The 17,282-nt window shown below is 54.6% G+C and overlaps 26 non-coding genes across 26 annotated transcripts; all 26 read right to left on the reverse strand.

Annotated features, from left to right (window-relative positions):
- Window positions 1–378: 378 nt before the first annotated feature.
- LOC145275954 (U2 spliceosomal RNA) lies at window positions 379–579 on the reverse strand. Its single transcript, XR_013867708.1, has one exon. It is a non-coding gene; the product is annotated as a U2 spliceosomal RNA (small nuclear RNA).
- A 357-nt stretch (window positions 580–936) lies between these two features.
- LOC145275955 (U2 spliceosomal RNA) lies at window positions 937–1,137 on the reverse strand. The gene has a single exon (XR_013867709.1). It is a non-coding gene; the product is annotated as a U2 spliceosomal RNA (small nuclear RNA).
- Window positions 1,138–1,494: 357 nt separating this feature from the next.
- On the reverse strand, window positions 1,495–1,695 carry LOC145275956 (U2 spliceosomal RNA). Its single transcript, XR_013867710.1, has one exon. It is a non-coding gene; the product is annotated as a U2 spliceosomal RNA (small nuclear RNA).
- A 357-nt stretch (window positions 1,696–2,052) lies between these two features.
- On the reverse strand, window positions 2,053–2,253 carry LOC145275957 (U2 spliceosomal RNA). Its single transcript, XR_013867711.1, has one exon. It is a non-coding gene; the product is annotated as a U2 spliceosomal RNA (small nuclear RNA).
- Window positions 2,254–2,610: 357 nt separating this feature from the next.
- On the reverse strand, window positions 2,611–2,811 carry LOC145275958 (U2 spliceosomal RNA). Its single transcript, XR_013867712.1, has one exon. It is a non-coding gene; the product is annotated as a U2 spliceosomal RNA (small nuclear RNA).
- A 357-nt stretch (window positions 2,812–3,168) lies between these two features.
- Window positions 3,169–3,369, reverse strand: LOC145275959 (U2 spliceosomal RNA). The gene has a single exon (XR_013867714.1). It is a non-coding gene; the product is annotated as a U2 spliceosomal RNA (small nuclear RNA).
- Window positions 3,370–3,726: 357 nt separating this feature from the next.
- On the reverse strand, window positions 3,727–3,927 carry LOC145275961 (U2 spliceosomal RNA). The gene has a single exon (XR_013867716.1). It is a non-coding gene; the product is annotated as a U2 spliceosomal RNA (small nuclear RNA).
- Window positions 3,928–4,284: 357 nt separating this feature from the next.
- Window positions 4,285–4,485, reverse strand: LOC145275962 (U2 spliceosomal RNA). The gene has a single exon (XR_013867717.1). It is a non-coding gene; the product is annotated as a U2 spliceosomal RNA (small nuclear RNA).
- A 357-nt stretch (window positions 4,486–4,842) lies between these two features.
- LOC145275963 (U2 spliceosomal RNA) lies at window positions 4,843–5,043 on the reverse strand. The gene has a single exon (XR_013867718.1). It is a non-coding gene; the product is annotated as a U2 spliceosomal RNA (small nuclear RNA).
- A 357-nt stretch (window positions 5,044–5,400) lies between these two features.
- Window positions 5,401–5,601, reverse strand: LOC145275965 (U2 spliceosomal RNA). Its single transcript, XR_013867719.1, has one exon. It is a non-coding gene; the product is annotated as a U2 spliceosomal RNA (small nuclear RNA).
- Window positions 5,602–5,958: 357 nt separating this feature from the next.
- LOC145275966 (U2 spliceosomal RNA) lies at window positions 5,959–6,159 on the reverse strand. Its single transcript, XR_013867720.1, has one exon. It is a non-coding gene; the product is annotated as a U2 spliceosomal RNA (small nuclear RNA).
- A 357-nt stretch (window positions 6,160–6,516) lies between these two features.
- Window positions 6,517–6,717, reverse strand: LOC145275967 (U2 spliceosomal RNA). Its single transcript, XR_013867721.1, has one exon. It is a non-coding gene; the product is annotated as a U2 spliceosomal RNA (small nuclear RNA).
- A 357-nt stretch (window positions 6,718–7,074) lies between these two features.
- On the reverse strand, window positions 7,075–7,275 carry LOC145275968 (U2 spliceosomal RNA). Its single transcript, XR_013867722.1, has one exon. It is a non-coding gene; the product is annotated as a U2 spliceosomal RNA (small nuclear RNA).
- Window positions 7,276–7,632: 357 nt separating this feature from the next.
- LOC145275969 (U2 spliceosomal RNA) lies at window positions 7,633–7,833 on the reverse strand. The gene has a single exon (XR_013867723.1). It is a non-coding gene; the product is annotated as a U2 spliceosomal RNA (small nuclear RNA).
- A 357-nt stretch (window positions 7,834–8,190) lies between these two features.
- LOC145275970 (U2 spliceosomal RNA) lies at window positions 8,191–8,391 on the reverse strand. The gene has a single exon (XR_013867724.1). It is a non-coding gene; the product is annotated as a U2 spliceosomal RNA (small nuclear RNA).
- A 357-nt stretch (window positions 8,392–8,748) lies between these two features.
- Window positions 8,749–8,949, reverse strand: LOC145275971 (U2 spliceosomal RNA). The gene has a single exon (XR_013867725.1). It is a non-coding gene; the product is annotated as a U2 spliceosomal RNA (small nuclear RNA).
- A 357-nt stretch (window positions 8,950–9,306) lies between these two features.
- Window positions 9,307–9,507, reverse strand: LOC145275973 (U2 spliceosomal RNA). The gene has a single exon (XR_013867727.1). It is a non-coding gene; the product is annotated as a U2 spliceosomal RNA (small nuclear RNA).
- A 357-nt stretch (window positions 9,508–9,864) lies between these two features.
- Window positions 9,865–10,065, reverse strand: LOC145275974 (U2 spliceosomal RNA). The gene has a single exon (XR_013867728.1). It is a non-coding gene; the product is annotated as a U2 spliceosomal RNA (small nuclear RNA).
- A 357-nt stretch (window positions 10,066–10,422) lies between these two features.
- Window positions 10,423–10,623, reverse strand: LOC145275976 (U2 spliceosomal RNA). Its single transcript, XR_013867729.1, has one exon. It is a non-coding gene; the product is annotated as a U2 spliceosomal RNA (small nuclear RNA).
- A 357-nt stretch (window positions 10,624–10,980) lies between these two features.
- LOC145275977 (U2 spliceosomal RNA) lies at window positions 10,981–11,181 on the reverse strand. Its single transcript, XR_013867730.1, has one exon. It is a non-coding gene; the product is annotated as a U2 spliceosomal RNA (small nuclear RNA).
- Window positions 11,182–11,538: 357 nt separating this feature from the next.
- On the reverse strand, window positions 11,539–11,739 carry LOC145275978 (U2 spliceosomal RNA). Its single transcript, XR_013867731.1, has one exon. It is a non-coding gene; the product is annotated as a U2 spliceosomal RNA (small nuclear RNA).
- Window positions 11,740–12,096: 357 nt separating this feature from the next.
- Window positions 12,097–12,297, reverse strand: LOC145275979 (U2 spliceosomal RNA). The gene has a single exon (XR_013867732.1). It is a non-coding gene; the product is annotated as a U2 spliceosomal RNA (small nuclear RNA).
- Window positions 12,298–12,654: 357 nt separating this feature from the next.
- Window positions 12,655–12,855, reverse strand: LOC145275980 (U2 spliceosomal RNA). Its single transcript, XR_013867733.1, has one exon. It is a non-coding gene; the product is annotated as a U2 spliceosomal RNA (small nuclear RNA).
- A 357-nt stretch (window positions 12,856–13,212) lies between these two features.
- Window positions 13,213–13,413, reverse strand: LOC145275981 (U2 spliceosomal RNA). Its single transcript, XR_013867734.1, has one exon. It is a non-coding gene; the product is annotated as a U2 spliceosomal RNA (small nuclear RNA).
- A 357-nt stretch (window positions 13,414–13,770) lies between these two features.
- Window positions 13,771–13,971, reverse strand: LOC145275982 (U2 spliceosomal RNA). Its single transcript, XR_013867735.1, has one exon. It is a non-coding gene; the product is annotated as a U2 spliceosomal RNA (small nuclear RNA).
- A 357-nt stretch (window positions 13,972–14,328) lies between these two features.
- On the reverse strand, window positions 14,329–14,529 carry LOC145275504 (U2 spliceosomal RNA). Its single transcript, XR_013867326.1, has one exon. It is a non-coding gene; the product is annotated as a U2 spliceosomal RNA (small nuclear RNA).
- Window positions 14,530–17,282: the final 2,753 nt, after the last annotated feature.

Consider the following 17,282-nt stretch of genomic DNA (forward strand, 5'->3'; position numbering starts at 1 on the left):
CAGAAGAGGCCGAGAAGCGATAAAGGGGCTCCCTCCGGGGCCGGGGTCGTCAGTGGACCGGTCCGGGCGGCAAAGGTTGCGGGCAGAGCGACAACGACCCCCCTACCCCCGGCCCCTCTCTACTAGTGGAAGCGTCGATCGCAGGCAGCGGCCAAGGAGGGCCGCCCGCCCGCCTCCGTCATCCAGCTAATGAGACCAACGAACGGTCCATCCAGCCGAGCGGACCGAACCGAAAGCGAACGAAAGCAAAGCCAGCAACAACTAAGTAAAGGGAAGTAAGGACCAACAAAGTCGTTTAGTTTAGTAGTAAGATCAAAGTAGTAGTCAGTCTGTTTTTGGGATTGCGTTTTCTGACTCTTTCCCGAGCGAGCTGGGGTCAGAATCGGGGCTGTTAACTCCTGGAGGCAGTGCAATACCAGGCCAACCCGTGGAGAAGGGGGAGCAAGCTCCTAACCCTTGACCGAGTTCCAAAAATCAGTTTAATATCGTGATCCCTCCATGCGAGGGACCTATCAGATATTAAGCTGATAAGAACAGATACTACACTTTGATCTTAGCCAGAAGAGGCCGAGAAGCGATAAAGGGGCTCCCTCCGGGGCCGGGGTCGTCAGTGGACCGGTCCGGGCGGCAAAGGTTGCGGGCAGAGCGACAACGACCCCCCTACCCCCGGCCCCTCTCTACTAGTGGAAGCGTCGATCGCAGGCAGCGGCCAAGGAGGGCCGCCCGCCCGCCTCCGTCATCCAGCTAATGAGACCAACGAACGGTCCATCCAGCCGAGCGGACCGAACCGAAAGCGAACGAAAGCAAAGCCAGCAACAACTAAGTAAAGGGAAGTAAGGACCAACAAAGTCGTTTAGTTTAGTAGTAAGATCAAAGTAGTAGTCAGTCTGTTTTTGGGATTGCGTTTTCTGACTCTTTCCCGAGCGAGCTGGGGTCAGAATCGGGGCTGTTAACTCCTGGAGGCAGTGCAATACCAGGCCAACCCGTGGAGAAGGGGGAGCAAGCTCCTAACCCTTGACCGAGTTCCAAAAATCAGTTTAATATCGTGATCCCTCCATGCGAGGGACCTATCAGATATTAAGCTGATAAGAACAGATACTACACTTTGATCTTAGCCAGAAGAGGCCGAGAAGCGATAAAGGGGCTCCCTCCGGGGCCGGGGTCGTCAGTGGACCGGTCCGGGCGGCAAAGGTTGCGGGCAGAGCGACAACGACCCCCCTACCCCCGGCCCCTCTCTACTAGTGGAAGCGTCGATCGCAGGCAGCGGCCAAGGAGGGCCGCCCGCCCGCCTCCGTCATCCAGCTAATGAGACCAACGAACGGTCCATCCAGCCGAGCGGACCGAACCGAAAGCGAACGAAAGCAAAGCCAGCAACAACTAAGTAAAGGGAAGTAAGGACCAACAAAGTCGTTTAGTTTAGTAGTAAGATCAAAGTAGTAGTCAGTCTGTTTTTGGGATTGCGTTTTCTGACTCTTTCCCGAGCGAGCTGGGGTCAGAATCGGGGCTGTTAACTCCTGGAGGCAGTGCAATACCAGGCCAACCCGTGGAGAAGGGGGAGCAAGCTCCTAACCCTTGACCGAGTTCCAAAAATCAGTTTAATATCGTGATCCCTCCATGCGAGGGACCTATCAGATATTAAGCTGATAAGAACAGATACTACACTTTGATCTTAGCCAGAAGAGGCCGAGAAGCGATAAAGGGGCTCCCTCCGGGGCCGGGGTCGTCAGTGGACCGGTCCGGGCGGCAAAGGTTGCGGGCAGAGCGACAACGACCCCCCTACCCCCGGCCCCTCTCTACTAGTGGAAGCGTCGATCGCAGGCAGCGGCCAAGGAGGGCCGCCCGCCCGCCTCCGTCATCCAGCTAATGAGACCAACGAACGGTCCATCCAGCCGAGCGGACCGAACCGAAAGCGAACGAAAGCAAAGCCAGCAACAACTAAGTAAAGGGAAGTAAGGACCAACAAAGTCGTTTAGTTTAGTAGTAAGATCAAAGTAGTAGTCAGTCTGTTTTTGGGATTGCGTTTTCTGACTCTTTCCCGAGCGAGCTGGGGTCAGAATCGGGGCTGTTAACTCCTGGAGGCAGTGCAATACCAGGCCAACCCGTGGAGAAGGGGGAGCAAGCTCCTAACCCTTGACCGAGTTCCAAAAATCAGTTTAATATCGTGATCCCTCCATGCGAGGGACCTATCAGATATTAAGCTGATAAGAACAGATACTACACTTTGATCTTAGCCAGAAGAGGCCGAGAAGCGATAAAGGGGCTCCCTCCGGGGCCGGGGTCGTCAGTGGACCGGTCCGGGCGGCAAAGGTTGCGGGCAGAGCGACAACGACCCCCCTACCCCCGGCCCCTCTCTACTAGTGGAAGCGTCGATCGCAGGCAGCGGCCAAGGAGGGCCGCCCGCCCGCCTCCGTCATCCAGCTAATGAGACCAACGAACGGTCCATCCAGCCGAGCGGACCGAACCGAAAGCGAACGAAAGCAAAGCCAGCAACAACTAAGTAAAGGGAAGTAAGGACCAACAAAGTCGTTTAGTTTAGTAGTAAGATCAAAGTAGTAGTCAGTCTGTTTTTGGGATTGCGTTTTCTGACTCTTTCCCGAGCGAGCTGGGGTCAGAATCGGGGCTGTTAACTCCTGGAGGCAGTGCAATACCAGGCCAACCCGTGGAGAAGGGGGAGCAAGCTCCTAACCCTTGACCGAGTTCCAAAAATCAGTTTAATATCGTGATCCCTCCATGCGAGGGACCTATCAGATATTAAGCTGATAAGAACAGATACTACACTTTGATCTTAGCCAGAAGAGGCCGAGAAGCGATAAAGGGGCTCCCTCCGGGGCCGGGGTCGTCAGTGGACCGGTCCGGGCGGCAAAGGTTGCGGGCAGAGCGACAACGACCCCCCTACCCCCGGCCCCTCTCTACTAGTGGAAGCGTCGATCGCAGGCAGCGGCCAAGGAGGGCCGCCCGCCCGCCTCCGTCATCCAGCTAATGAGACCAACGAACGGTCCATCCAGCCGAGCGGACCGAACCGAAAGCGAACGAAAGCAAAGCCAGCAACAACTAAGTAAAGGGAAGTAAGGACCAACAAAGTCGTTTAGTTTAGTAGTAAGATCAAAGTAGTAGTCAGTCTGTTTTTGGGATTGCGTTTTCTGACTCTTTCCCGAGCGAGCTGGGGTCAGAATCGGGGCTGTTAACTCCTGGAGGCAGTGCAATACCAGGCCAACCCGTGGAGAAGGGGGAGCAAGCTCCTAACCCTTGACCGAGTTCCAAAAATCAGTTTAATATCGTGATCCCTCCATGCGAGGGACCTATCAGATATTAAGCTGATAAGAACAGATACTACACTTTGATCTTAGCCAGAAGAGGCCGAGAAGCGATAAAGGGGCTCCCTCCGGGGCCGGGGTCGTCAGTGGACCGGTCCGGGCGGCAAAGGTTGCGGGCAGAGCGACAACGACCCCCCTACCCCCGGCCCCTCTCTACTAGTGGAAGCGTCGATCGCAGGCAGCGGCCAAGGAGGGCCGCCCGCCCGCCTCCGTCATCCAGCTAATGAGACCAACGAACGGTCCATCCAGCCGAGCGGACCGAACCGAAAGCGAACGAAAGCAAAGCCAGCAACAACTAAGTAAAGGGAAGTAAGGACCAACAAAGTCGTTTAGTTTAGTAGTAAGATCAAAGTAGTAGTCAGTCTGTTTTTGGGATTGCGTTTTCTGACTCTTTCCCGAGCGAGCTGGGGTCAGAATCGGGGCTGTTAACTCCTGGAGGCAGTGCAATACCAGGCCAACCCGTGGAGAAGGGGGAGCAAGCTCCTAACCCTTGACCGAGTTCCAAAAATCAGTTTAATATCGTGATCCCTCCATGCGAGGGACCTATCAGATATTAAGCTGATAAGAACAGATACTACACTTTGATCTTAGCCAGAAGAGGCCGAGAAGCGATAAAGGGGCTCCCTCCGGGGCCGGGGTCGTCAGTGGACCGGTCCGGGCGGCAAAGGTTGCGGGCAGAGCGACAACGACCCCCCTACCCCCGGCCCCTCTCTACTAGTGGAAGCGTCGATCGCAGGCAGCGGCCAAGGAGGGCCGCCCGCCCGCCTCCGTCATCCAGCTAATGAGACCAACGAACGGTCCATCCAGCCGAGCGGACCGAACCGAAAGCGAACGAAAGCAAAGCCAGCAACAACTAAGTAAAGGGAAGTAAGGACCAACAAAGTCGTTTAGTTTAGTAGTAAGATCAAAGTAGTAGTCAGTCTGTTTTTGGGATTGCGTTTTCTGACTCTTTCCCGAGCGAGCTGGGGTCAGAATCGGGGCTGTTAACTCCTGGAGGCAGTGCAATACCAGGCCAACCCGTGGAGAAGGGGGAGCAAGCTCCTAACCCTTGACCGAGTTCCAAAAATCAGTTTAATATCGTGATCCCTCCATGCGAGGGACCTATCAGATATTAAGCTGATAAGAACAGATACTACACTTTGATCTTAGCCAGAAGAGGCCGAGAAGCGATAAAGGGGCTCCCTCCGGGGCCGGGGTCGTCAGTGGACCGGTCCGGGCGGCAAAGGTTGCGGGCAGAGCGACAACGACCCCCCTACCCCCGGCCCCTCTCTACTAGTGGAAGCGTCGATCGCAGGCAGCGGCCAAGGAGGGCCGCCCGCCCGCCTCCGTCATCCAGCTAATGAGACCAACGAACGGTCCATCCAGCCGAGCGGACCGAACCGAAAGCGAACGAAAGCAAAGCCAGCAACAACTAAGTAAAGGGAAGTAAGGACCAACAAAGTCGTTTAGTTTAGTAGTAAGATCAAAGTAGTAGTCAGTCTGTTTTTGGGATTGCGTTTTCTGACTCTTTCCCGAGCGAGCTGGGGTCAGAATCGGGGCTGTTAACTCCTGGAGGCAGTGCAATACCAGGCCAACCCGTGGAGAAGGGGGAGCAAGCTCCTAACCCTTGACCGAGTTCCAAAAATCAGTTTAATATCGTGATCCCTCCATGCGAGGGACCTATCAGATATTAAGCTGATAAGAACAGATACTACACTTTGATCTTAGCCAGAAGAGGCCGAGAAGCGATAAAGGGGCTCCCTCCGGGGCCGGGGTCGTCAGTGGACCGGTCCGGGCGGCAAAGGTTGCGGGCAGAGCGACAACGACCCCCCTACCCCCGGCCCCTCTCTACTAGTGGAAGCGTCGATCGCAGGCAGCGGCCAAGGAGGGCCGCCCGCCCGCCTCCGTCATCCAGCTAATGAGACCAACGAACGGTCCATCCAGCCGAGCGGACCGAACCGAAAGCGAACGAAAGCAAAGCCAGCAACAACTAAGTAAAGGGAAGTAAGGACCAACAAAGTCGTTTAGTTTAGTAGTAAGATCAAAGTAGTAGTCAGTCTGTTTTTGGGATTGCGTTTTCTGACTCTTTCCCGAGCGAGCTGGGGTCAGAATCGGGGCTGTTAACTCCTGGAGGCAGTGCAATACCAGGCCAACCCGTGGAGAAGGGGGAGCAAGCTCCTAACCCTTGACCGAGTTCCAAAAATCAGTTTAATATCGTGATCCCTCCATGCGAGGGACCTATCAGATATTAAGCTGATAAGAACAGATACTACACTTTGATCTTAGCCAGAAGAGGCCGAGAAGCGATAAAGGGGCTCCCTCCGGGGCCGGGGTCGTCAGTGGACCGGTCCGGGCGGCAAAGGTTGCGGGCAGAGCGACAACGACCCCCCTACCCCCGGCCCCTCTCTACTAGTGGAAGCGTCGATCGCAGGCAGCGGCCAAGGAGGGCCGCCCGCCCGCCTCCGTCATCCAGCTAATGAGACCAACGAACGGTCCATCCAGCCGAGCGGACCGAACCGAAAGCGAACGAAAGCAAAGCCAGCAACAACTAAGTAAAGGGAAGTAAGGACCAACAAAGTCGTTTAGTTTAGTAGTAAGATCAAAGTAGTAGTCAGTCTGTTTTTGGGATTGCGTTTTCTGACTCTTTCCCGAGCGAGCTGGGGTCAGAATCGGGGCTGTTAACTCCTGGAGGCAGTGCAATACCAGGCCAACCCGTGGAGAAGGGGGAGCAAGCTCCTAACCCTTGACCGAGTTCCAAAAATCAGTTTAATATCGTGATCCCTCCATGCGAGGGACCTATCAGATATTAAGCTGATAAGAACAGATACTACACTTTGATCTTAGCCAGAAGAGGCCGAGAAGCGATAAAGGGGCTCCCTCCGGGGCCGGGGTCGTCAGTGGACCGGTCCGGGCGGCAAAGGTTGCGGGCAGAGCGACAACGACCCCCCTACCCCCGGCCCCTCTCTACTAGTGGAAGCGTCGATCGCAGGCAGCGGCCAAGGAGGGCCGCCCGCCCGCCTCCGTCATCCAGCTAATGAGACCAACGAACGGTCCATCCAGCCGAGCGGACCGAACCGAAAGCGAACGAAAGCAAAGCCAGCAACAACTAAGTAAAGGGAAGTAAGGACCAACAAAGTCGTTTAGTTTAGTAGTAAGATCAAAGTAGTAGTCAGTCTGTTTTTGGGATTGCGTTTTCTGACTCTTTCCCGAGCGAGCTGGGGTCAGAATCGGGGCTGTTAACTCCTGGAGGCAGTGCAATACCAGGCCAACCCGTGGAGAAGGGGGAGCAAGCTCCTAACCCTTGACCGAGTTCCAAAAATCAGTTTAATATCGTGATCCCTCCATGCGAGGGACCTATCAGATATTAAGCTGATAAGAACAGATACTACACTTTGATCTTAGCCAGAAGAGGCCGAGAAGCGATAAAGGGGCTCCCTCCGGGGCCGGGGTCGTCAGTGGACCGGTCCGGGCGGCAAAGGTTGCGGGCAGAGCGACAACGACCCCCCTACCCCCGGCCCCTCTCTACTAGTGGAAGCGTCGATCGCAGGCAGCGGCCAAGGAGGGCCGCCCGCCCGCCTCCGTCATCCAGCTAATGAGACCAACGAACGGTCCATCCAGCCGAGCGGACCGAACCGAAAGCGAACGAAAGCAAAGCCAGCAACAACTAAGTAAAGGGAAGTAAGGACCAACAAAGTCGTTTAGTTTAGTAGTAAGATCAAAGTAGTAGTCAGTCTGTTTTTGGGATTGCGTTTTCTGACTCTTTCCCGAGCGAGCTGGGGTCAGAATCGGGGCTGTTAACTCCTGGAGGCAGTGCAATACCAGGCCAACCCGTGGAGAAGGGGGAGCAAGCTCCTAACCCTTGACCGAGTTCCAAAAATCAGTTTAATATCGTGATCCCTCCATGCGAGGGACCTATCAGATATTAAGCTGATAAGAACAGATACTACACTTTGATCTTAGCCAGAAGAGGCCGAGAAGCGATAAAGGGGCTCCCTCCGGGGCCGGGGTCGTCAGTGGACCGGTCCGGGCGGCAAAGGTTGCGGGCAGAGCGACAACGACCCCCCTACCCCCGGCCCCTCTCTACTAGTGGAAGCGTCGATCGCAGGCAGCGGCCAAGGAGGGCCGCCCGCCCGCCTCCGTCATCCAGCTAATGAGACCAACGAACGGTCCATCCAGCCGAGCGGACCGAACCGAAAGCGAACGAAAGCAAAGCCAGCAACAACTAAGTAAAGGGAAGTAAGGACCAACAAAGTCGTTTAGTTTAGTAGTAAGATCAAAGTAGTAGTCAGTCTGTTTTTGGGATTGCGTTTTCTGACTCTTTCCCGAGCGAGCTGGGGTCAGAATCGGGGCTGTTAACTCCTGGAGGCAGTGCAATACCAGGCCAACCCGTGGAGAAGGGGGAGCAAGCTCCTAACCCTTGACCGAGTTCCAAAAATCAGTTTAATATCGTGATCCCTCCATGCGAGGGACCTATCAGATATTAAGCTGATAAGAACAGATACTACACTTTGATCTTAGCCAGAAGAGGCCGAGAAGCGATAAAGGGGCTCCCTCCGGGGCCGGGGTCGTCAGTGGACCGGTCCGGGCGGCAAAGGTTGCGGGCAGAGCGACAACGACCCCCCTACCCCCGGCCCCTCTCTACTAGTGGAAGCGTCGATCGCAGGCAGCGGCCAAGGAGGGCCGCCCGCCCGCCTCCGTCATCCAGCTAATGAGACCAACGAACGGTCCATCCAGCCGAGCGGACCGAACCGAAAGCGAACGAAAGCAAAGCCAGCAACAACTAAGTAAAGGGAAGTAAGGACCAACAAAGTCGTTTAGTTTAGTAGTAAGATCAAAGTAGTAGTCAGTCTGTTTTTGGGATTGCGTTTTCTGACTCTTTCCCGAGCGAGCTGGGGTCAGAATCGGGGCTGTTAACTCCTGGAGGCAGTGCAATACCAGGCCAACCCGTGGAGAAGGGGGAGCAAGCTCCTAACCCTTGACCGAGTTCCAAAAATCAGTTTAATATCGTGATCCCTCCATGCGAGGGACCTATCAGATATTAAGCTGATAAGAACAGATACTACACTTTGATCTTAGCCAGAAGAGGCCGAGAAGCGATAAAGGGGCTCCCTCCGGGGCCGGGGTCGTCAGTGGACCGGTCCGGGCGGCAAAGGTTGCGGGCAGAGCGACAACGACCCCCCTACCCCCGGCCCCTCTCTACTAGTGGAAGCGTCGATCGCAGGCAGCGGCCAAGGAGGGCCGCCCGCCCGCCTCCGTCATCCAGCTAATGAGACCAACGAACGGTCCATCCAGCCGAGCGGACCGAACCGAAAGCGAACGAAAGCAAAGCCAGCAACAACTAAGTAAAGGGAAGTAAGGACCAACAAAGTCGTTTAGTTTAGTAGTAAGATCAAAGTAGTAGTCAGTCTGTTTTTGGGATTGCGTTTTCTGACTCTTTCCCGAGCGAGCTGGGGTCAGAATCGGGGCTGTTAACTCCTGGAGGCAGTGCAATACCAGGCCAACCCGTGGAGAAGGGGGAGCAAGCTCCTAACCCTTGACCGAGTTCCAAAAATCAGTTTAATATCGTGATCCCTCCATGCGAGGGACCTATCAGATATTAAGCTGATAAGAACAGATACTACACTTTGATCTTAGCCAGAAGAGGCCGAGAAGCGATAAAGGGGCTCCCTCCGGGGCCGGGGTCGTCAGTGGACCGGTCCGGGCGGCAAAGGTTGCGGGCAGAGCGACAACGACCCCCCTACCCCCGGCCCCTCTCTACTAGTGGAAGCGTCGATCGCAGGCAGCGGCCAAGGAGGGCCGCCCGCCCGCCTCCGTCATCCAGCTAATGAGACCAACGAACGGTCCATCCAGCCGAGCGGACCGAACCGAAAGCGAACGAAAGCAAAGCCAGCAACAACTAAGTAAAGGGAAGTAAGGACCAACAAAGTCGTTTAGTTTAGTAGTAAGATCAAAGTAGTAGTCAGTCTGTTTTTGGGATTGCGTTTTCTGACTCTTTCCCGAGCGAGCTGGGGTCAGAATCGGGGCTGTTAACTCCTGGAGGCAGTGCAATACCAGGCCAACCCGTGGAGAAGGGGGAGCAAGCTCCTAACCCTTGACCGAGTTCCAAAAATCAGTTTAATATCGTGATCCCTCCATGCGAGGGACCTATCAGATATTAAGCTGATAAGAACAGATACTACACTTTGATCTTAGCCAGAAGAGGCCGAGAAGCGATAAAGGGGCTCCCTCCGGGGCCGGGGTCGTCAGTGGACCGGTCCGGGCGGCAAAGGTTGCGGGCAGAGCGACAACGACCCCCCTACCCCCGGCCCCTCTCTACTAGTGGAAGCGTCGATCGCAGGCAGCGGCCAAGGAGGGCCGCCCGCCCGCCTCCGTCATCCAGCTAATGAGACCAACGAACGGTCCATCCAGCCGAGCGGACCGAACCGAAAGCGAACGAAAGCAAAGCCAGCAACAACTAAGTAAAGGGAAGTAAGGACCAACAAAGTCGTTTAGTTTAGTAGTAAGATCAAAGTAGTAGTCAGTCTGTTTTTGGGATTGCGTTTTCTGACTCTTTCCCGAGCGAGCTGGGGTCAGAATCGGGGCTGTTAACTCCTGGAGGCAGTGCAATACCAGGCCAACCCGTGGAGAAGGGGGAGCAAGCTCCTAACCCTTGACCGAGTTCCAAAAATCAGTTTAATATCGTGATCCCTCCATGCGAGGGACCTATCAGATATTAAGCTGATAAGAACAGATACTACACTTTGATCTTAGCCAGAAGAGGCCGAGAAGCGATAAAGGGGCTCCCTCCGGGGCCGGGGTCGTCAGTGGACCGGTCCGGGCGGCAAAGGTTGCGGGCAGAGCGACAACGACCCCCCTACCCCCGGCCCCTCTCTACTAGTGGAAGCGTCGATCGCAGGCAGCGGCCAAGGAGGGCCGCCCGCCCGCCTCCGTCATCCAGCTAATGAGACCAACGAACGGTCCATCCAGCCGAGCGGACCGAACCGAAAGCGAACGAAAGCAAAGCCAGCAACAACTAAGTAAAGGGAAGTAAGGACCAACAAAGTCGTTTAGTTTAGTAGTAAGATCAAAGTAGTAGTCAGTCTGTTTTTGGGATTGCGTTTTCTGACTCTTTCCCGAGCGAGCTGGGGTCAGAATCGGGGCTGTTAACTCCTGGAGGCAGTGCAATACCAGGCCAACCCGTGGAGAAGGGGGAGCAAGCTCCTAACCCTTGACCGAGTTCCAAAAATCAGTTTAATATCGTGATCCCTCCATGCGAGGGACCTATCAGATATTAAGCTGATAAGAACAGATACTACACTTTGATCTTAGCCAGAAGAGGCCGAGAAGCGATAAAGGGGCTCCCTCCGGGGCCGGGGTCGTCAGTGGACCGGTCCGGGCGGCAAAGGTTGCGGGCAGAGCGACAACGACCCCCCTACCCCCGGCCCCTCTCTACTAGTGGAAGCGTCGATCGCAGGCAGCGGCCAAGGAGGGCCGCCCGCCCGCCTCCGTCATCCAGCTAATGAGACCAACGAACGGTCCATCCAGCCGAGCGGACCGAACCGAAAGCGAACGAAAGCAAAGCCAGCAACAACTAAGTAAAGGGAAGTAAGGACCAACAAAGTCGTTTAGTTTAGTAGTAAGATCAAAGTAGTAGTCAGTCTGTTTTTGGGATTGCGTTTTCTGACTCTTTCCCGAGCGAGCTGGGGTCAGAATCGGGGCTGTTAACTCCTGGAGGCAGTGCAATACCAGGCCAACCCGTGGAGAAGGGGGAGCAAGCTCCTAACCCTTGACCGAGTTCCAAAAATCAGTTTAATATCGTGATCCCTCCATGCGAGGGACCTATCAGATATTAAGCTGATAAGAACAGATACTACACTTTGATCTTAGCCAGAAGAGGCCGAGAAGCGATAAAGGGGCTCCCTCCGGGGCCGGGGTCGTCAGTGGACCGGTCCGGGCGGCAAAGGTTGCGGGCAGAGCGACAACGACCCCCCTACCCCCGGCCCCTCTCTACTAGTGGAAGCGTCGATCGCAGGCAGCGGCCAAGGAGGGCCGCCCGCCCGCCTCCGTCATCCAGCTAATGAGACCAACGAACGGTCCATCCAGCCGAGCGGACCGAACCGAAAGCGAACGAAAGCAAAGCCAGCAACAACTAAGTAAAGGGAAGTAAGGACCAACAAAGTCGTTTAGTTTAGTAGTAAGATCAAAGTAGTAGTCAGTCTGTTTTTGGGATTGCGTTTTCTGACTCTTTCCCGAGCGAGCTGGGGTCAGAATCGGGGCTGTTAACTCCTGGAGGCAGTGCAATACCAGGCCAACCCGTGGAGAAGGGGGAGCAAGCTCCTAACCCTTGACCGAGTTCCAAAAATCAGTTTAATATCGTGATCCCTCCATGCGAGGGACCTATCAGATATTAAGCTGATAAGAACAGATACTACACTTTGATCTTAGCCAGAAGAGGCCGAGAAGCGATAAAGGGGCTCCCTCCGGGGCCGGGGTCGTCAGTGGACCGGTCCGGGCGGCAAAGGTTGCGGGCAGAGCGACAACGACCCCCCTACCCCCGGCCCCTCTCTACTAGTGGAAGCGTCGATCGCAGGCAGCGGCCAAGGAGGGCCGCCCGCCCGCCTCCGTCATCCAGCTAATGAGACCAACGAACGGTCCATCCAGCCGAGCGGACCGAACCGAAAGCGAACGAAAGCAAAGCCAGCAACAACTAAGTAAAGGGAAGTAAGGACCAACAAAGTCGTTTAGTTTAGTAGTAAGATCAAAGTAGTAGTCAGTCTGTTTTTGGGATTGCGTTTTCTGACTCTTTCCCGAGCGAGCTGGGGTCAGAATCGGGGCTGTTAACTCCTGGAGGCAGTGCAATACCAGGCCAACCCGTGGAGAAGGGGGAGCAAGCTCCTAACCCTTGACCGAGTTCCAAAAATCAGTTTAATATCGTGATCCCTCCATGCGAGGGACCTATCAGATATTAAGCTGATAAGAACAGATACTACACTTTGATCTTAGCCAGAAGAGGCCGAGAAGCGATAAAGGGGCTCCCTCCGGGGCCGGGGTCGTCAGTGGACCGGTCCGGGCGGCAAAGGTTGCGGGCAGAGCGACAACGACCCCCCTACCCCCGGCCCCTCTCTACTAGTGGAAGCGTCGATCGCAGGCAGCGGCCAAGGAGGGCCGCCCGCCCGCCTCCGTCATCCAGCTAATGAGACCAACGAACGGTCCATCCAGCCGAGCGGACCGAACCGAAAGCGAACGAAAGCAAAGCCAGCAACAACTAAGTAAAGGGAAGTAAGGACCAACAAAGTCGTTTAGTTTAGTAGTAAGATCAAAGTAGTAGTCAGTCTGTTTTTGGGATTGCGTTTTCTGACTCTTTCCCGAGCGAGCTGGGGTCAGAATCGGGGCTGTTAACTCCTGGAGGCAGTGCAATACCAGGCCAACCCGTGGAGAAGGGGGAGCAAGCTCCTAACCCTTGACCGAGTTCCAAAAATCAGTTTAATATCGTGATCCCTCCATGCGAGGGACCTATCAGATATTAAGCTGATAAGAACAGATACTACACTTTGATCTTAGCCAGAAGAGGCCGAGAAGCGATAAAGGGGCTCCCTCCGGGGCCGGGGTCGTCAGTGGACCGGTCCGGGCGGCAAAGGTTGCGGGCAGAGCGACAACGACCCCCCTACCCCCGGCCCCTCTCTACTAGTGGAAGCGTCGATCGCAGGCAGCGGCCAAGGAGGGCCGCCCGCCCGCCTCCGTCATCCAGCTAATGAGACCAACGAACGGTCCATCCAGCCGAGCGGACCGAACCGAAAGCGAACGAAAGCAAAGCCAGCAACAACTAAGTAAAGGGAAGTAAGGACCAACAAAGTCGTTTAGTTTAGTAGTAAGATCAAAGTAGTAGTCAGTCTGTTTTTGGGATTGCGTTTTCTGACTCTTTCCCGAGCGAGCTGGGGTCAGAATCGGGGCTGTTAACTCCTGGAGGCAGTGCAATACCAGGCCAACCCGTGGAGAAGGGGGAGCAAGCTCCTAACCCTTGACCGAGTTCCAAAAATCAGTTTAATATCGTGATCCCTCCATGCGAGGGACCTATCAGATATTAAGCTGATAAGAACAGATACTACACTTTGATCTTAGCCAGAAGAGGCCGAGAAGCGATAAAGGGGCTCCCTCCGGGGCCGGGGTCGTCAGTGGACCGGTCCGGGCGGCAAAGGTTGCGGGCAGAGCGACAACGACCCCCCTACCCCCGGCCCCTCTCTACTAGTGGAAGCGTCGATCGCAGGCAGCGGCCAAGGAGGGCCGCCCGCCCGCCTCCGTCATCCAGCTAATGAGACCAACGAACGGTCCATCCAGCCGAGCGGACCGAACCGAAAGCGAACGAAAGCAAAGCCAGCAACAACTAAGTAAAGGGAAGTAAGGACCAACAAAGTCGTTTAGTTTAGTAGTAAGATCAAAGTAGTAGTCAGTCTGTTTTTGGGATTGCGTTTTCTGACTCTTTCCCGAGCGAGCTGGGGTCAGAATCGGGGCTGTTAACTCCTGGAGGCAGTGCAATACCAGGCCAACCCGTGGAGAAGGGGGAGCAAGCTCCTAACCCTTGACCGAGTTCCAAAAATCAGTTTAATATCGTGATCCCTCCATGCGAGGGACCTATCAGATATTAAGCTGATAAGAACAGATACTACACTTTGATCTTAGCCAGAAGAGGCCGAGAAGCGATAAAGGGGCTCCCTCCGGGGCCGGGGTCGTCAGTGGACCGGTCCGGGCGGCAAAGGTTGCGGGCAGAGCGACAACGACCCCCCTACCCCCGGCCCCTCTCTACTAGTGGAAGCGTCGATCGCAGGCAGCGGCCAAGGAGGGCCGCCCGCCCGCCTCCGTCATCCAGCTAATGAGACCAACGAACGGTCCATCCAGCCGAGCGGACCGAACCGAAAGCGAACGAAAGCAAAGCCAGCAACAACTAAGTAAAGGGAAGTAAGGACCAACAAAGTCGTTTAGTTTAGTAGTAAGATCAAAGTAGTAGTCAGTCTGTTTTTGGGATTGCGTTTTCTGACTCTTTCCCGAGCGAGCTGGGGTCAGAATCGGGGCTGTTAACTCCTGGAGGCAGTGCAATACCAGGCCAACCCGTGGAGAAGGGGGAGCAAGCTCCTAACCCTTGACCGAGTTCCAAAAATCAGTTTAATATCGTGATCCCTCCATGCGAGGGACCTATCAGATATTAAGCTGATAAGAACAGATACTACACTTTGATCTTAGCCAGAAGAGGCCGAGAATTTATTTAGTCGTTACGGCCCCGACCTTGGCATTATCTACTGCCAAGGCCTTATTTGGGGTCCGTAACAACTTAGGCACCAGGGCCAAGTAGGGGGGTGTGGGGGAAAAAAGAAATCGGGTCTTTACTAAAGCTAACGCTAGACTTGTACTGAAAGACAAGTTCTTTATTAAAAGACTACACTAGAGAACTATCATTCTACAATTCGCCTTACATTCTTACCAGGACCTATTTAAAACAAAACTAATTCTCCCCAGCTTAACGGGATGGCAGGCGACCTTCATGCATTCTGTAATAATAAAAAAGTGTATTTACATAAAACAAAACAAAAATATATGTACAAACAAAAGTATTTTTTTTTTTTTTTTTTTTTTTTTTTTTTTTTTTTTTTTTTTTAAAATAAATGGGGGTGAGATGAAGGGGAGGGGGGCAAGCTAAAATACACCCAAAAAGAAATAAAAAGAAAACAACTTAACAAAATGCCTATGGGGGCGGATTAGTAAGGGACCCTCCCATCCTACTCTCTACTCGTTAGTGGAACGCCCACTGTCTTCCGATCCCCTCCCCGAAGGGAAAGGTGAAAGCAAGCAGGTCGCTCCCTAGTGGGGGAATGGAGGATCTACGGGACAGCAAAAACTGCTGGTGAAAAAATAACTTGTGGAGGGGGTTCGTCGGGAATGGACGGCGTCTTCCAAGATAAAAATGCATAAGGGGCAACAAAGGCCGGGGACAAAACAAACAAGTGGGAGTGGGCATCTTTGGAAGCTCTCCTAGTGCCGAATAAAAATAAATCAGGGACCGGATCGACACACATACATCCCTAGTCTAGGCCCTAATAAAGATACTCATCTTCCACTCGAAGTGGTTACCATTTCCTAACTAACCCTAGCTTCTACCCATGGACAAGAGTAAACTCTTGTTTAACAAATACATTGGGGTGGGTTCCGAGTATAGAAAACACCAACCCCAGCACCCTAGGACCAATTCTAACCAGGGGGAAGCACGAACTCGAAACTGGCTCCTCGTCGGATGCACAAACTAGTGTTGTGCACCCATCTTCTATCAAAGTCGATGCGGGGCAACCTTTCCCAATCGCATCTGATTTTCGTTTTAAGTTGGTGCTTAAAACGAACGACCAGATCCCGATCGGAAACAGACTGCCCCTCATAGACGATGTCTAGACGTGAAACCCACGTCACTAACCTAGCTACGGCTAGTATCGCTAGAAACACCAACCGTTTCTCCCTAGAAAACGGCGGGTCCACATTATCGATCACATACGCTAAATCAAGTGGCACCGACCGCTCGGGGTCGATGCGAGCCGTTACCTCTTCGACATACCTCCAGAGACTCCGCACCCCGCTGCAAAGAAAGAACGCGTGTTCCCTCGTCTCGTCCTCCTCCTCGTCATTGCAGCGGGGGCACGGGGGATAATAAAATTCTCTATCCCGGCAATCTCTGGCAAGTCGGTCGAAAAGTGGCAACGCGTCCCGGACCAGTCTCCACGTTACTGAAAATTCTGAATTATTTAAATGACTGCTGGCAGGCGCCCAACTCCACAGCGAGAGAACCTCCTCCCCCGACAGATGTAGCCGCTCCACCAGCGGATCGTTAGCGGTCTCCACCACTAGATCCCGATACAGCCTCCTCCTAGACCGCGCAAGGTCACTGGACCCCGGCAACGCCCTAAGGGCAGCCCGGCACTCGGTGAAGAAACGCGAATCCCCTGCTGGTCTTCTGCGACCTTCAGCGGCAGGGGCGGATACGAGCTGCGGAAAAGCCTGTTCCACCGCTGGTACCCAGTGCGTCTCCTCTAACAGTGTACGACTCAGGAACGCCAGTCTTTCAGCATGCTTGTGACTTTTCAAGTCCGGCATTCCCAAGCCTCCCTCGCCAAGTTTCTGCGTACAGACCTGTCTACGGACATACGGCTTTCCTCCTTTCCACAGCAGTTTAAAAAGGAGGCGCTCTAAAGCCTTACAGCGGTCCGCAGGCAGGGGAAGAACAGATAAACGGTAAAGGATCAGCGGAAACACGTAAGTGGCGCATGCCTCCGCACGACCCTTCAAGGACAACCTCCTTCGAATCCAAGACACGACCGACGATTCGACCTTCGTCTGTACCTCCGACCAATTCTTGTCCAACTGGAGATCCGGCCCGAACCACACGCCGAGGATCTTAACCGGGCCATCAGTCCAGCCGAACGCACCTGGAAGCGAGTTTACCCCGGTCCAGGCGCTCAACCGCAGGCCGACGGACTTGCTGCGATTGATCACGGCCCCTGTAACAACTTCGTACTCAGCGATCGCCTCTATCACCGCTTCGATGTCGTTACGACAAGCTGCGAAAACGGTGACGTCATCAGCGTACGCGGACACCCTGGCAAATCGGCCGCCAGGTAGAGCAATGCCGCGTAGGACTGGTCTCGCCGCCTCGTCCCTTAATTTGCGAAGGAAGGGCTCCAACGCCAGGACATAGAGCAGAGGCGACAGCGGACAGCCCTGCCGCACCGACCGAGAGACCCCAAAGGACTCCGACAACCTACCGTTGACTTGCACCACTACCGCGGGATCACGATACAGAGCAGAGACCCACTTGCGGAAGTCCGGACCAAAGCCGGCGGTTTCCACAACAGACCTCAGGAACCCATGGTCCACCCTATCGAACGCCTTGGACTGATCCAAATTGATCAGCGCGGCTTCCGTGTCGTCTTCTAAACCCTCTAAGATCAAGCGCACCAGGTGCAAGTTGTTCTGAAT

The sequence above is a fragment of the Euprymna scolopes genome, unplaced genomic scaffold (genome assembly GCF_053919585.1).
Source record: "Euprymna scolopes isolate OS-2025 unplaced genomic scaffold, ASM5391958v1 sca7, whole genome shotgun sequence".
NCBI lineage: Eukaryota > Metazoa > Mollusca > Cephalopoda > Sepiida > Sepiolidae > Euprymna > Euprymna scolopes.